The sequence below is a fragment of the Fistularia commersonii genome, chromosome 24, assembly GCF_037954325.1.
Source record: "Fistularia commersonii isolate RoL2024-O1a breed Wild chromosome 24, RoL_Fcom_v1.0, whole genome shotgun sequence".
NCBI classification, from domain to species: Eukaryota; Metazoa; Chordata; class Actinopteri; order Syngnathiformes; family Fistulariidae; genus Fistularia; species Fistularia commersonii.
The window spans coordinates 8,550,180-8,565,930 of record NC_141307.1 but is presented as its reverse complement, the minus strand read 5'-3'; the positions used below and the strand labels follow the sequence as shown (position 1 = coordinate 8,565,930).

General features: G+C 44.6%; 2 non-coding genes across 2 annotated transcripts; both read right to left on the bottom strand.

Moving 5' to 3' along the window:
* Positions 1-11,431: 11,431 nt before the first annotated feature.
* Positions 11,432-11,550, bottom strand: LOC147220104 (5S ribosomal RNA). Its single transcript, XR_015108484.1, has one exon. It is a non-coding gene; the product is annotated as a 5S ribosomal RNA (ribosomal RNA).
* Positions 11,551-12,754: 1,204 nt separating this feature from the next.
* On the bottom strand, positions 12,755-12,918 carry LOC147220103 (U1 spliceosomal RNA). The gene has a single exon (XR_015108276.1). It is a non-coding gene; the product is annotated as a U1 spliceosomal RNA (small nuclear RNA).
* Positions 12,919-15,751: the final 2,833 nt, after the last annotated feature.

Genomic DNA, 15,751 nt, shown 5'->3' with positions numbered 1-15,751 from the left:
TTTTCATGTTCGTTCCCTCTGTCAAAAGCAGGGGGTGCTGTCTCTCAAGAGCGCCAACATTTCACACACGGACACACGCCGCTCATTCCCTTGTGTCTGTCCCACCGGCGCGACACGCGCTCAGTCATAGTTCCCCGCCTTACCTTTCGGGTCACTTTCCGTTGTCTCGCCGCCTCCGTCCGTCGCTCGCCGCCGTTCTTGTCAAAAAGGCAATGGGGCTCCCACAGGCCTTCTCTGTACTTCTCTATGAGCATTCTCGGTGCAAATACTGCATCCGTAGTACTCTTCCTTTTTCCATGTGTATTTTATTTAATTTTCTCTTTCTCTTGTCATTAACTGTCCCGCCGTGCATACGAGTCCTGGTATGGCCTTTGATAGCTCCCTCTTTACCTTAGGCTTTAGCCTTAGGCTGTAGCCTAAGGTAAAGAGTGTCTGATGATTTATGGTTACAGCAGTGTAGCACCCAACCTCTTAGTTATTGCAGTGATAGTACAATGGTTTGGGCCCTGGGAACGTTACTTAGATGAAATTTTCAATGGTAAATAGGAGAAACAATAATACCTAAATTTTTTATAACTTAAACTTATTTATGCTTTTTGATTATAGCGGTGCCTCCATCTCCTAAGGATAAAATATGAATTAAGACAAACACAGATCTCTTTAAGTACAAATTTAAAGTTTAGTTTCACAAAATTAAAAGAAAGAAAAATGAAATAAAATTGGTAGTGCGTTCATTTGAGATTTTGTCGCTTTGCAACTACATAAACATATTCAAAAACCATGTACATCCCTTCAAGTTCAGTCCAGTTCAAAAACCATAACCTTAAAGTCCTTTTTGTTTTTCTCAGAAAGTTCAATCGTGGCAGGCCTGATTCGATGCTCGGGATCGTTGGACCAGAAAAACAGAAAATGTCCGTTTCACTTGTTCACAAGCCCCAAAATAAAATGCATGTGCTTTGATGTACTCACTAATCCTTTTGGTGTTGAAGCAATGGATAGTCAAATGTTGTCCATCACCATGCAATTCCCTCTCGGCAAACGGGTTAGCAATGACTTGGCATCACGGCATCACGAAGTGCACTCGGTGAAACTCATCGGTTAAGCCTCAGCAGAAACGTCCAGAGAATTCCTCTCGGTCCACTGAGCATCAAAGGTCTCCAATTCCAAGCTCATATACTTTACATACAGAGTATGAAATTAACTCGCGGTAAAATGCTAACAATGCTAACGCTCGATTAGCATCGCATATGTGCACTTAAACATATCGTCTAAGCATAAAAATCATATACATCGAGTACTCACTCATCACAGGGTTAAATAGTCGAAAACAGCAACGTAGACTCTGCATCCACAATGTTTTATGACCATTCTCCTTTCAGCTTAGCTTCACAAACTTCCCTCGGCAAACGCAGCAGTCGAATGCCTCGCGCCTAGATGTTCTATTGCCTTCCTCATTCAGATCCCGCCCTCACGCATGGGATTGGACACTAAGTGTACATCAACCAATACAATTAAAGAAAATACCATATTGACACTTAACAAGTTCGGATGCAAACAAAAGCACATGTTGAGCTGTACGTTTCACACAAGCTTGTGGCGATTAAAAGCACGAGTCCCAAATAAATGACAAAAACCTTAGATAAGATTAAACCTTGTTTTTAACCATTTATGAACACATTTTAAACATGAAATATTAAATGTTTTACAGCCATTTCAGTCTTAATTAATTTTACTTAAATGTTAAAACATCTTTACATTTTAGCCTGTATGGTCTGTAATGAAATTTTAGACGGGCTACATCCTCCCCCTTCTAAAAGGTGTAGATGTCCTCATCTAACTGTACTGTTTAGACTTAGATCTGTAGGGGCATGTTTTAGGATGTTTCACAAGATCAGGGTTTCCTCTGGCACTGAGGTTCAAGTGAATGACCATGCTCTGGTGCACAATAGTCACAGGTTCCCCAGCTTGAGTTCCAGGTTTATCATAGGTCAGGCGGATCACTGGTTTTACTTCACGCGTTGACTTTCTGCTTCTAGGGCTCGTTTGAGTTCTCAACTCCACATCAGTGTCTTCAGCTGTATCATTAGTATCTGCGTCCTCGTTGGAGGACTGATATTCCTCTTCCTGTGAACTGACAGAATGTACTTTCTCCACCTCCGGTTCACTCTCAGATGAGGGGAAATTTTCAAAGGGAGTATGCTCTGGGGTGGTTCGGTCTGGTCTGGACAGTGGTTTCCTGACCTTATCATAGGTTGGGCACTCGTAGACACGCTCATACTCAGATTCAGAGTTTGAAGAGATGTCAGATGTCTGATCATTTTGGTGATGTGTTTGATGTCTTAGAGTATGTTGTCTCCTGGTAACTGGTGTTCTGACTCTTTTAGTTTGTTCAGAATTATCGGGAATCCTGACAAGATAACCAATTTGTAGAAGGTGGTCTCTGTGTTAAGTTTTGACACTTCCAGTTCCTTGTTCGGGTTTGACTCTGTCTACAGGTAAGTTGGAAAACTTTTTAATCACAATAGAGGGTGTGGATTTCCATCTATCTTGTAGTTTATGTTTCCCAGTGAGGCCAACATTTCTTACGAGGACTCGGTCTCCTTCTTGTAGAGGTTGGTCTCTTACTTGTTGATCATAACAGGTTTTGTTTCTCAGATGGCTCTTGGTTGCACACTCTGCAGCTAAATGGTAAGCTTTTTGGAGTTCTTTTCTCATTTTGTCCACATACTGTAGGTGAGACGTCTCTGAATTACCGTCGAGAGCTGTACCAAAACAGAGGTCAACAGGCAATCTGGCATTGCGCCCGAACATTAAGTAGTATGGGGAATATCCAGTGGACTAATTTTTAGTGCAGTTATACGCATGTACTAACTGACTGATATGTTGACTCCAGTTTTGTTTCTGCACATTTTCAAGAGTTCCAAGCATTGAGAGAAGTGTTCTGTTGAAATGTCCTGGTTGAGCATCACCTTGCGGATGATAAGGTGAGGTGCGCGACTTTCTTACTCCAACCATGGATAAGAGTTCTTTTATACGGCGGCTTTCAAAATCTCTACCTTGGTCTGAATGTATTCTAGCGGGTAGTCCATAATGAACAAAGTACTTTCCCACAATACTTTGGCAACTGTAGCTGACTTTTGGTCCTTTGTAGGAAATGCCTGAGCATACCTTGTATAACAGACCTGGGCATTGTACGGCCCACGGGCCACATCCGGCCCGCGGGATGGCACTGACGGGCCTGTATGACAGACCTGGGCAATGTATGGCCCGGGCCACATACCTTTGGTTGACTCTGACCGCCAGTGTAAGGTTAATTGGAAATTACAAAATAAACATACTTTCTAATTTCACCTCATTCATGGGCTAAAGCTGCACTGCTTTTATTCTGAAGTTGTTTTTTTTTTTAATTCACGCACATAATGACGTAATGCGTATATCAAGACATGCGCGCGATTGAATCACAAGACAACTTTCACCCTCAAAAATGTCCGCTCAGGCTAAAAAAAGAAAGGTAGATGCAGAATGTAGGATTTTCAACAAAAATTGGACAGCTAAGTATTTATTTACTGAAGTTGGAGGTAAAGCTGTGTGTTTAGTTTGCGGGGAGCAGATCGCCGTGTTTAAGGACTACAATTTGAGTCGGCATTACCAGACGAAACATGCAGAGAAATATAAAAACCTGACTGATGACGAAAGAACGCGGACATTGGAAGCTTTGCTAGCTAAGCTGCAAACGCAGCAAGGCTTTTTTACCAAGCTTCATACATCCAGGGATGCAGCAACCAAGACCAGCTTCGTGATATCCCACAAAATAGCCAAAAACAGCGAGCCGTTCGCAGAGGGGGAGTTTGTGAAAGAGTGCTTGGTAGACTCTGCAGCACTAATATGCCCTGAAAAAAAAGCGGCATTTGAGCAAGTCCTGCTGTCCAGGCGAACCGTGGCGAGAAGGATCGACAGGGTGCCAAGAAGAAGAAACCACCAGATCCCTAACCGTTTAGGTTGGAAGGATCCAGGATGAGCCCTCCAAAACAGGAGCACCCAACCCAGCAGGAGAAGGCAGAGACAAACAATGACAAGTCTGATGAGTAAAGAAGGGCCTATCTCAAACTTATAAAGAACTATGAAATGAGAACAATGCTCCACACCGTGACAGTCTCTGGTGGCGATTGATGAATATAACAGCAGGAGACCAAACTGATTGCTATGTTTGTACTGTAATGCCAATATCAGTGTCTCCTAACCCGACTATACAACCTCATCCAATTAATGAACGTGAAACCTTGTCCATAATATGGGTGTATTCCCAAGGACCGAATCAGAGATTTTGAATTTTTCAGAATATAACAAATACCTCAGTCCTTCCCTTTCTGCCTTACAATCCATCAAATTGGCGATTACCAGCTAATTATTCTATGGCAACCAACAGAACTGTCATTGAGGGATTCATTCTAATTAAAATGAAAAAGACACCACCACTTTGCATGAAACAACAGTGTGGTAAAAGGGATCATTATCTGGGCCAACTTAAGTGTGACACTGTGCTAAATATGGAAACGGATAGACTAGTTAGGAAAACTTATGACTCCTATAGTAATAGTATATGTGAGGTTGGAAAGTGGGGAATGGATGCGTGCGCCATGAATCTGACTGCCCTCAAGCCATTATTGAAACAATATTCAGTATTGAAACAAACCTCACCAAATTTGGTATTCCACCATGGAGGATTTTCGCATTCCCACATAAATACGGTTATCCATGCCCAAAAACAAATGTATGGATTTGTGGCAGATGAGCATTTCTGTATCTGCCCCAACACTGGTGTGGCACATGCAATTTGGGCCGATTAGGAAGCGCCATGACTTTTATACCAGAGCATAACATGACTCATGGCATACAGCCCATTAGGCCAGGGGTGGGCAATTATTTTTTCCATGGGGCCACATAAGAAACATAAAATATTGTGGAGGGCCGGGCCTAAAGTCTGAACTCAATTCTGCATAATATTAATTGTATTTCTTTATAAAAAGCAGTAAATAGCACTGTTTTGACAAGCTGGCAAGAGTATATGTTAAAGTTAAGCAATGAAAAAATGAGGTTGCCTTACAAAAATTTATTCATTCAAATTTCTCAGCACAATGGTAGACAAATTTTTAACATTTTTTACTATTTGTGACTCATATTAGTGAACATTTTCAGTCACATTCACTTCAAAACACATTTTGGGTTCCATATTGACTGTCACTGAACTGTGATTTTGAGAAAAAGTGTCCCAGTTCACTGTTATCTGGTGCCTTAACATGCCTACATTTGTGGTCTAACTACCTCATTTGGTGTTTTAAAGTTCTTTTTTCTTGTTCAGTGAGAGAACTCTAATCTCTGCTGGGCTTTAACGAGTGCATCTAAGTCAGGTTGAATGTCTGAAGTGGAGATGTGAAGCACAGCTGACAGATGATCATCAGTGAGAGGATCTTTTCCTTGGATTTTGTAAACTTCATCATTGAAAATGTTTGTTCACAAATGTAGGTAGAGCCAAAGAGAACAAACATCTTCTGAGCATGTCTCCTAATGTTTGTAAAGTTCTCCTCCTTGAGAGAAGAGTAGAAATCCAGCAGAGATCCTGACTTAAAGTGCTCTGCCAGTACTACATCAGACTGCAGGTCGATGAGTTCCAGCTGAAAATCACTGGGTGCATCATCCACACGGAAGGTAAAGGGAGAAGAAATCATGTGCATGTCATCCTCCATTGTTCTAAGATCCTCAAATTGCCTTGACAACTCACCATGCGATGCTCCTCACATGGATGAGTACCTGCAGAGGTTATCAGCTGATGGTGTGACTTCTTTCAGGGTCAGCATGTGAGTGAGAGTGTTGCTCTCCTGTTGTCTTGTCTTGCTGTATCTTTCTCATGAAAGCCTTCACCATGCTGTGCATTTCATGCACAAAAAGGCCCTTGCCTTGCAGCTTGGTGTTCAGTTCATTCATCAGTGCAGTCACATCAACAGCAAATGCAAAATCTGCCATCCTGTCCTCATCTGCAAGCTCTGGGATGGCCTTGCCTTTTGTCTCACAAAACTCCTGGATTTCTGCTTTCAGATCCCAGACTCTTTTTAGCACTTTGCCCAGGCTGAGCCATCTCACAGAAGTGTGGTAGCCAATGTCACTGTGCTCACTCTCATGCTCCTCCAGAAGTGTTATAAACTGTCTGTGATTCAGTGCCCGTGCCCTGATGAAGTTAATTATTTTAGTAACAACATCGATAACATGGTTAATTTTTAGCACTGATTTGCACAACACATGTTGGTGTAAAATACAATGTAAAAATACCAATTTCTGATCAGGGTCAATTTCAGTTACTTTATCCTGTCCGACATTTTTCCCTGTAAGATTTGGACAACCGTCCTTGGTGACACCTGCCAGTCTGTCCCATTTCAGTCCCAACGTGTCCATACAAGCATTTACCTCAGTGAAGAGATCGCTCCCTGTCGTCATCCCTTTTAACGACCGCATTGCTGCCAGCTCCTCCGTAATCTTGAAGTCCGGCGCTATCCCACGGACAAATACGAGTAGCTGGGCTGTGTCGCGGACATCACAACTCTCGTTCAAAGCCAAGGAGAAAAAGTCAAAACTTGGCACTTCACGTTGCAGCTGTAGCTCCAGATTCCCCGCAATGTCCTCGATCCTTCTCGCCACGGTTCGCCTGGACAGCGGGACTTGCTCAAATGCCGCTTTTTTTTCAGGGCATATTAGTGCTGCAGAGTCTACCAAGCACTCTTTCACGAACTCCCCCTCTGCGAATGGCTTGCTGTTTTTGGCTATTTTGTGGGATATCACGAAGCTGGTCTTGGTTGCTGCATCCCTGGATGTATGAAGCTTGGTAAAAAAGCCTTGCTGCGTTTGCAGCTTAGCTAGCAAAGCTTCCAATGTCCGCGTTCTTTCGTCATCAGTCAGGTTTTTATATTTCTCTGCATGTTTCGTCTGGTAATGCCGACTCAAATTGTAGTCCTTAAACACGGCGATCTGCTCCCCGCAAACTAAACACACAGCTTTACCTCCAACCTCAGTAAATAAATACTTAGCTGTCCAATTTTTGTTGAAAATCCTACATTCGGCATCTACCTTTCTTTTTTTAGCCTGAGCGGACATTTTTGAGGGTGAAAGTTGTCTTGTGATTCAATCGCGCACATGTCTTGATATACGCATTACGTCATTATGTGCGTGAATTAAAAAAAAAAACAACTTCAGAATAAAAGCAGTGCAGCTTTAGCCCATGAATGAGGTGAAATTAGAAAGTATGTTTATTTTGTAATTTCCAATTAACCTTACACTGGCGGTCAGAGTCAACCAAAGGTATGTGGCCCGGGCCATACATTGCCCAGGTCTGTCATACAGGCCCGTCAGTGCCATCCCGCAGGCCGGATGTGGCCCGTGGGCCGTACAATTCCCAGGTCTGTTATACAAGGTGTGCTCAGGCATTTCCTACAAAGGACCAAAAGTCAGTTACAGTTGCCAAAGTATTGTGGGAAAGTACTTTGTTCATTATGGCCTACCCGCTAGAATACATTCAGACCAAGGTAGAGATTTTGAAAGCCGCCTTATAAAAGAACTCTTATCCATGCTTGGAGTAAGAAAGTCGCGCACCTCACCTTATCATCCGCAAGGTGATGCTCAACCAGAACATTTCAACAGAACACTTCTCTCAATGCTTGGAACTCTTGAAAATGTGCAGAAACAAAACTGGAGTCAACATATCAGTCAGTTAGTACATGCGTATAACTGCACTAAAAATTAGTCCACTGGATATTCCCCATACTACTTAATGTTCAGGCGCAATGCCAGATTGCCTGTTGACCTCTGTTTTGGTACAGCTCTCGACGGTAATTCAGAGACGTCTCACCTACAGTATGTGGACAAAATGAGAAAAGAACTCCAAAAAGCTTACCATTTAGCTGCAGAGTGTGCAACCAAGAGCCATCTGAGAAACAAAACCTGTTATGATCAACGAGTAAGAGACCAACCTCTACAAGAAGGAGACCGAGTCCTCGTAAGAAATGTTGGCCTCACTGGGAAACATAAACTACAAGATAGATGGAAATCCACACCCTATATTGTGATTAAAAAGTTTTCCAACTTACCTGTAGACAGAGTCAAACCCGAACAAGGAACTGGAAGTGTCAAAACTTAACACAGAGACCACCTTCTACAAATTGGTTATCTTGTCAGGATTCCCGATAATTCTGAACAAACTAAAAGAGTCAGAACACCAGTTACCAGGAGACAACATACTCTAAGACATCAAACACATCACCAAAATGATCAGACATCTGACATCTCTTCAAACTCTGAATCTGAGTATGAGCGTGTCTACGAGTGCCCAACCTATGATAAGGTCAGGAAACCACTGTCCAGACCAGACCGAACCACCCCAGAGCATACTTCCTTTGAAAATTTCCCCTCATCTGAGAGTGAACCGGAGGTGGAGAAAGTACATTCTGTCAGTTCACAGGAAGAGGAATATCAGTCCTCCAACGAGGACGCAGATACTAATGATATAGCTGAAGACACTAATGTGGAGTTGAGAACTCAAACGAGCCCTAGAAGCAGAAAGTCAATGCGTGAAGTAAAACCAGTGATCCGCTTGACCTATGATAAACCTGGAACTCAAGCTGGGGAACCTGTGACTATTGTGCACCAGGGCATGGTCATTCACTTGAACCTCAGTGCCAGAGGAAACCCTGATCTTGTGAAACATCCTAAAACATGCCCCTACAGATCTAAGTCTAAACAGTACAGTTAGATGAGGACATCTACACCTTTTAGAAGGGGGAGGATGTAGCCCGTCTAAAATTTCATTACAGACCATACAGGCTAAAACGTAAAGATGTTTTAACATTTAAGTAAAATTAAATAAGACTGAAATGGCTGTAAAACATTTAATATTTCATGTTTAAAATGTGTTCATAAATGGTTAAAAACAAGGTTTAATCTTATCTAAGGTTTTTGTCATTTATTTGGGAATCGTGCTTTTAATCGCCACAAGCTTGTGTGAAACGTACAGCTCAACATGTGCTTTTGTTTGCATCCGAACTTGTTAAGTGTCAATATGGTATTTCCTTGAATTGTATTGGTTGATGTACACTTAGTGTCCAATCCCATGCGTGAGGGCGGGATCTGAATGAGGAAGGCAATAGAACATCTAGGCGGGAGGCATTCGACTGCTGCGTTTGCCGAGGGAAGTTTGTGAAGCTAAGCTGAAAGGAGAATGGTCATAAAACATTGTGGATGCAGAGTCTACGTTGCTGTTTTCGACTATTTAACCCTGTGATGAGTGAGTACTCGATGTATATGATTTTTATGCTTAGACGATATGTTGAAGTGCACATATGCGATGCTAATCGAGCGTTAGCATTGTTAGCATTTTACCGCGAGTTAATTTCATACTCTGTATGTAAAGTATATGAGCTTGGAATTGGAGACCTTTGAAGCTCAGTGGACCGAGAGGAATTCTCTGGACGTTTCTGCTGAGGCTTAACCGATGAGTTTCACCGAGTGCACTTCGTGATGCCGTGATGCCAAGTCATTGCTAACCCGTTTGCCGAGAGGGAATCGCATGGTGATGGACAACATTTGACTATCCATTGCTTCGACACCAAAAGGATTAGTGAGTACATCAAAGCACATGCATTTTATTTTGGGGCTTGTGAACAAGTGAAACGGACATTTTCTGTTTTTCTGGTCCAACGATCCCGAGCATCGAATCAGGCCTGCCACGATTGAACTTTCTGAGAAAAACAAAAAGGACTTTAAGGTTATGGTTTTTGAACTGGACTGAACTTGAAGGGATGTACATGGTTTTTGAATATGTTTATGTAGTTGCAAAGCGACAAAATCTCAAATGAACGCACTACCAATTTTATTTCATTTTTCTTTCTTTTAATTTTGTGAAACTAAACTTTAAATTTGTACTTAAAGAGATCTGTGTTTGTCTTAATTCATATTTTATCCTTAGGAGATGGAGGCACCGCTATAATCAAAAAGCATAAATAAGTTTAAGTTATCAAAGAATTAGGTATTATTGTTTCTCCTATTTACCATTGAAAATTTCATCTAAGTAACGTTCCCAGGGCCGGAACCATTGTACTATCACTACATTAACTAAGAGGTTGGGTGCTACACTGCTCTAACCATAAATCATCACACACTCTCTACCTTAGGCTACAGCCTAAGGCTAAAGCCTAAGGTAAAGAGGGATCTATCAAAGGCCATACCAGGACTCGTATGCACGGCGGGACAGTTAATGACAAGAGAAAGAGAAAATTAAATAAAATACACATGGAAAAAGGAAGAGTACTACAGATGCAGTATTTGCGCCGAGAATGCTCATAGAGAAGTACAGAGAAGGCCCGTGGGAGCCCCATTGCCTTTTTGTACACCTTGAAAAGTCGTACGACAGGTTGCCAAGAGAGAAGCTCTGGTATCCTATGGCAGAGAAGTGTGTTACACTGGTGCAGGACATGTATGCTAGCTGGGAGACAGTGGTGCGGTGTGCTGTAAGACGGGACCAGAGAAGTTCAAGGTGGAAGCGGGACTCTGTTGGGGATAGGCCCTGAGCCCCTTCTTGTTCCCAACGGTGACGGATGAGGGTAGACGTGAATCTCCACGGACCGTGACCTTTGCAGATGCCGTTGTGATCTGCAGTGAGAGCAGAACACAGGTGGAGGTCAAGATAAGATAAGATAAGACCTCCGTCTCGCCCCGGACACGGAGGTCCCCGTGGAGGCCGATGTTCCTGCTTTACAAAAAAAAAACATTGCTGATGCATCTTCCGCATCTGCCCGGTCACGTGGTGCACGGCCCCACGACAGGACGCCAAAGCATCAAAGTAAACCCAGGACTTCAACAACCAGACTCCTAGGAATCTGATGAATGAATGGGGAAAAATGAAAGAGAGCCAAGGGTAGAAGCGCTGATTACTGGCGATCGCAAAAGGAGAAGAGACAAGTGTAAAAAGAAGCGAGGAGGGCATCGAAGAGGATGAGGAGTTCAAAGGCAGTGGGTCCCGATGACGTAGCGTACAGGTGGAGGCATGGAAGTGTCTAGGAGAGCCAGCGGTACGGAGGTCAGCGGCTGGATTATTCAACAGCGAGAGGCACAAACGAGAGAAAAAGAAATTCAGCACACATGGAGAAATACTGTAAGGGGATGACGAGAAAGGCGGCGAGCGACGGACGGAGGCAGGCGGCGAGACAACGGAAAGTGACCGAAGAAGGTAAGGCGGGGAACTATGACTGAGCGAGCGCGTGTGGCGCCGGGCTTCACGGTGACTCCGGTGGGACAGACACAAGGGAATGAGCGGCGTGTGTCCGTGTGTGAAATGTTGGCGCTCTTGAGAGACAGCGCCCCCTGCTGGGGACAGAGAGGACGAACATAAAAAAGCTTACAGCACCTGGTATTCCCAGGCAGTCTCCCATCCAAGTACTAACCAGGCCCGACCCTGCTTGGCTTCCGAGATCAGACGAGATCGGGCGTGTTCAGGGTGGTATGGCCGTAAACGAGACTAGGCTACGCGGAAGGGCATTTTATAAGCAGCCGTCCACCTCCAGTCATTTCCACATCTGTCAGGAGCTCCTTCTATTTAGTCGCCATGATTACAGCCAGTGGCGCCCAAGGCTACTCTAACCAAAAATCATCAGACACTCTTTACCTTCGGCTGCAGCCTCAGGTAAAGGGGGAGCTGCCAAAGGCCATACCAGGACTGGTATGCACGGCGGGACAGTTCATGACAAGAGAAAGAGAAAATTAAATAAAATACACATGGAAAAAGGGAAGAGTACCACAGATGCAGTATTTGCGCCCAGAATGCTCATAGACAAGTACAGAGGGGGCCGGCGGGAGCCGCATTGCCTTTTTGTACACCTCGAAAAGGCGTACGACAGGTTGCCAAGAGAGGAGCTCTGGTATCCCAATGAGGAAGTCTGGAGCGGCAGAGAAGTGTGTTACACTGGTGCAGGACATGTATGCTAGCTGGGAGACAGTGGTGCGTGCGGTGTGCTGTAAGACGGTACCAGAGAAGTTCAAGGTGGAAGCGGGACTCCATCGGGGATAGGCCCTGAGCCCCTTCTTGTTCGCAATGGTGACGGACGGGCGGGCAGACGGATGAGGGTAGACATGAATCTCCATGGACCGTGACCTTCGCAGATGCCGTTGTGATCTGTAGTGAGAGCAGAAAACAGGTGGAGGTCGAGATAAGATAAGATAAGATAAGATAAGATAAGATAAGATAAGATAAGATAAGATAAGATAAGAACAACTTTATTAATCCCGAAGGAAACTGTTGTGCCAGAGTTCCAGAAAATATAACAGTAATAAATAATAAAAGGCAGAATTAGAAATCAAAATAAACTATAAACTGTAAAGTGTCTCGGTGAAACTATAGAGAGGTGGGGGTATGCTCTGGAAAGGAGAGGAACGAAAGTTAGTCGCAGCAAGACAGCATACATGTGTGGGGATGAGAGGAACTCGGGTGGAACGGTGAGGCTACAGGGAGTGGAGATCAAGAAGCAGGAGCATTTCAGGGACTTGGACACTCTGGATTGTTTTCTGGCCCGATCGTAAATCCACGCTTTCGCGGTGCACCTGCCATGTGCAACGACAACTCCCTGGTTGGGTCACAGCCCGGCCAGGGAGGGTGGGCGCGCGCGACCATAAACAGTGAAGCCGGCCTCCAGCGACACAGACTTGCTCTTGAACAGCACGACAGGGGAGAGCGCGGACGCAGTCCCCCACTACCAGAAATTATGCAGTCGAGATTCCCACATTTGGGGAATTCGCAGGGGTCAGCACAGCCGCAGTGCAATGGCTGAGCCTCGCCCTGGGTGAACCACCTTCTTGATCATGGTATCTCCCCTGCCAGGTAAGTATGAGTCGCACGCGTCCCGCGCACGGACCGCTTTCACACGCACGCCGTTCTCAGTCGGGGGGGAACCCACGCGGACACTTCCGGGAGCTCACACGCGATCCCTCTCGCGCGCGCACACACACACACACACACACACACACACACGCACGCGCACACACGCACACACACACTCCGTCAAAAAACCGTCAACTCTGAGTTCTGACGGGCCGGGACGCCGAAAACGACACGGACGCTTCAATTTTCACGAAGAAGTCAGAGGACAACCAGAACACGTTCCGTCCGTCCTCCTGATGCCGCGAGGGGTTTCTGCCGCTCTACGGCCGGGAGAACTTCCCCCTGAGCCCAGTCTGACACAGTCTATCGGGGGCAATCCATCTGTTTCAAATGCGATCCATTTAGGCTCAGTTCTGGTCCATAGTGGGATTTTATTGGGCTGCACGGGGCGAATGGTAGGGACAGGGTTTCAGGCAGGCACGCTCGTGTGTCGCTATCTACCGCTCCCTACCGGCAGAAACAACGGGGACAGTGTCGCTGGTCCCGCAGGGCACAGACAAGATCTGGATCCCGTGTGTGTTGGTTACGTATGACGTTGTTGGAGGCCACGGCAACCTTGACATCGGACACAAAAGCGGGGGGTGCACCGTTCCCAGAGATACTGCAATACCAAGAGAGGAATGGAGAGAAGTTCTGACACACTGTTGATGAATCAGGTCCAAGTCCAGTCACCCAGCAGCCCAGGAGTCTCCTTCTGTGCGCCGGTCTGCTCCAAGACCTCCAACATCATCCCCGTCTGCAGGAAAACAAAGAACCACAGGACCCTGGGTACAGATCTCCCATCCTGGCTCTGTAGGAGTGACTGACGTCCTCTGAGCACCTTGTTGTTCTGTCTTACCTGAGATCCAACACCGACCCGCCCTGGACCCCCTGCTGTTCACCTAGAGTGAGCAGGACCAGAGGAGATGCCGTGATAATGAGCACTGTTGTGCAACTTGAAAGTCCTAGAAAGTGACATCTGGACATCTGGAGCTCATCTGAATATAAACCACAGTGGGTAAAAACACAAACACATAAGCTGCACTTGTCTGTAAACTGCAGGTGTTCACATTGTAACGAGATATTTACACATTAACCCTTTTTTTTTAAACTTTTAATTAGATACATACTGTTAACATTTGCAAATATGTCCTGGAAAAGCAGTGCCTGTAACACGGCTGATGGAAAATGTTCATAATGAATAAAACAAGGAAAAGTTCATCCATTTTTTATCCCCACTTTGTCCCAATCCGAGTCATTTTTGGCTTTGAACATTTCACTCTCTGTTGCTATTCAACTATGAGAGACAGTGCTGGGGTTAAAGAGATTTAATAAATTAACTGGTAAATTCTTCAGTAAAATAAGTATTTGGTTACCAATAAACAAGATATCACAGAGCTCCCACAGACCTGTAACTTCTTTTTTAAGATGCCCCTCTGTTCTCCACACCTTACCTGTATTAATGGCACCTGTTTGAACTGGTTACCAGGATAGAAGACACCTGTCCACAACCTCAAACCGTCACACTCCAAACTCAATCAGGCCAAGACCAAAGAGCTGTCTAAGGACACCATAAACAAAAATGTAAACCGGCTCCAGGCTGGGAAGACTGAATCTGGACTAGGAAAGCAGCTTGGTGTGAAGACATCAACTGTGAGAGCAATTATTAGAAAATGGAAGACATACAAGACCACTGATAATCTCCCTCCATCTTGGGCTCCACACAAGAGCTCACCCCGAGGGGTCAAAATGATGAGACGCCCACAGGGGGACCTAGAGAATGAGCTGAAGAGAGCTGGGACCAAAGTAATAAAGGCTACCATCAGTAACACACTACGCTGCCAGGTACTCAAACCCTGAAGTGCCAGATGTGTCCCTCTACTGAGATAGCATGTGTCCCATCGCGTCATCTAAATTTACTGGAGGGCATTTGGATGATCCAAAAGAGGACTATGAATGTCCTATGGTCAGATGAAACCAAAATACAACTTTTTAGTAAAAGCTAAGTGTGTCGTAGCTGGGGGAAGGAATGCTGAATCGCATTCAAAATAACACCATTGCCAGTGTGAAGCATTGCTTTGGGGCTGTTTTTCTACAAAGGGACCAAACGACTGATCAGAAAGGCTGAAAGGAAAGAATTAATGCGGCCATGGATTCTGAGATTTGGAGTGAAAATCTCCATCCATTTGCAGGAGCATTGAAGATGAAACGTGGCTGGGTTTCAGCATGACAATGATCCCAAACACACCGCCCAGGCAATGAAGGAGTGGCTTTGTAGGCAGGATCTACAAGAGGTAAGAGGTCTGCATGGAGGAATGGGCCAAACTACCAGCAACAGTGTGTAAAAACCCTGTGAATACATCAAGGGTAGGCAAACCCTTCAGCCGAAGGGGATATTCAAATCTTCGTACTTTTTAAGACCTTAAAACACTTTATAGCCTTGCCTTTGACACTTTATGGTTTTATTTGTATTTCTTATTCTCCCTCCTTCCGACTATTATTTATTATTGTTATGTTTTACTTGAAACTCTGGCACAACAATTTCCTTTGGGATAAATAAAGTTCTTCTTATTCTTATTCTTAAACAGGCCACATCTGGCCCATCAAAGATTGGTACAGAATTCATGCTTGATATGTATGGTTGGATCAACGAATGTGGGAGCTCAAACTGGAGATTATCATTTTTTGGAGCTACTTCAGAACTCTTGAGAATTTGTCCTGAACTGAATGACACGGATTGGCTCTGTTATTCAACATTTACTGTGGACCTACTGACACACATGAATGAGCTGGATGTGAAGA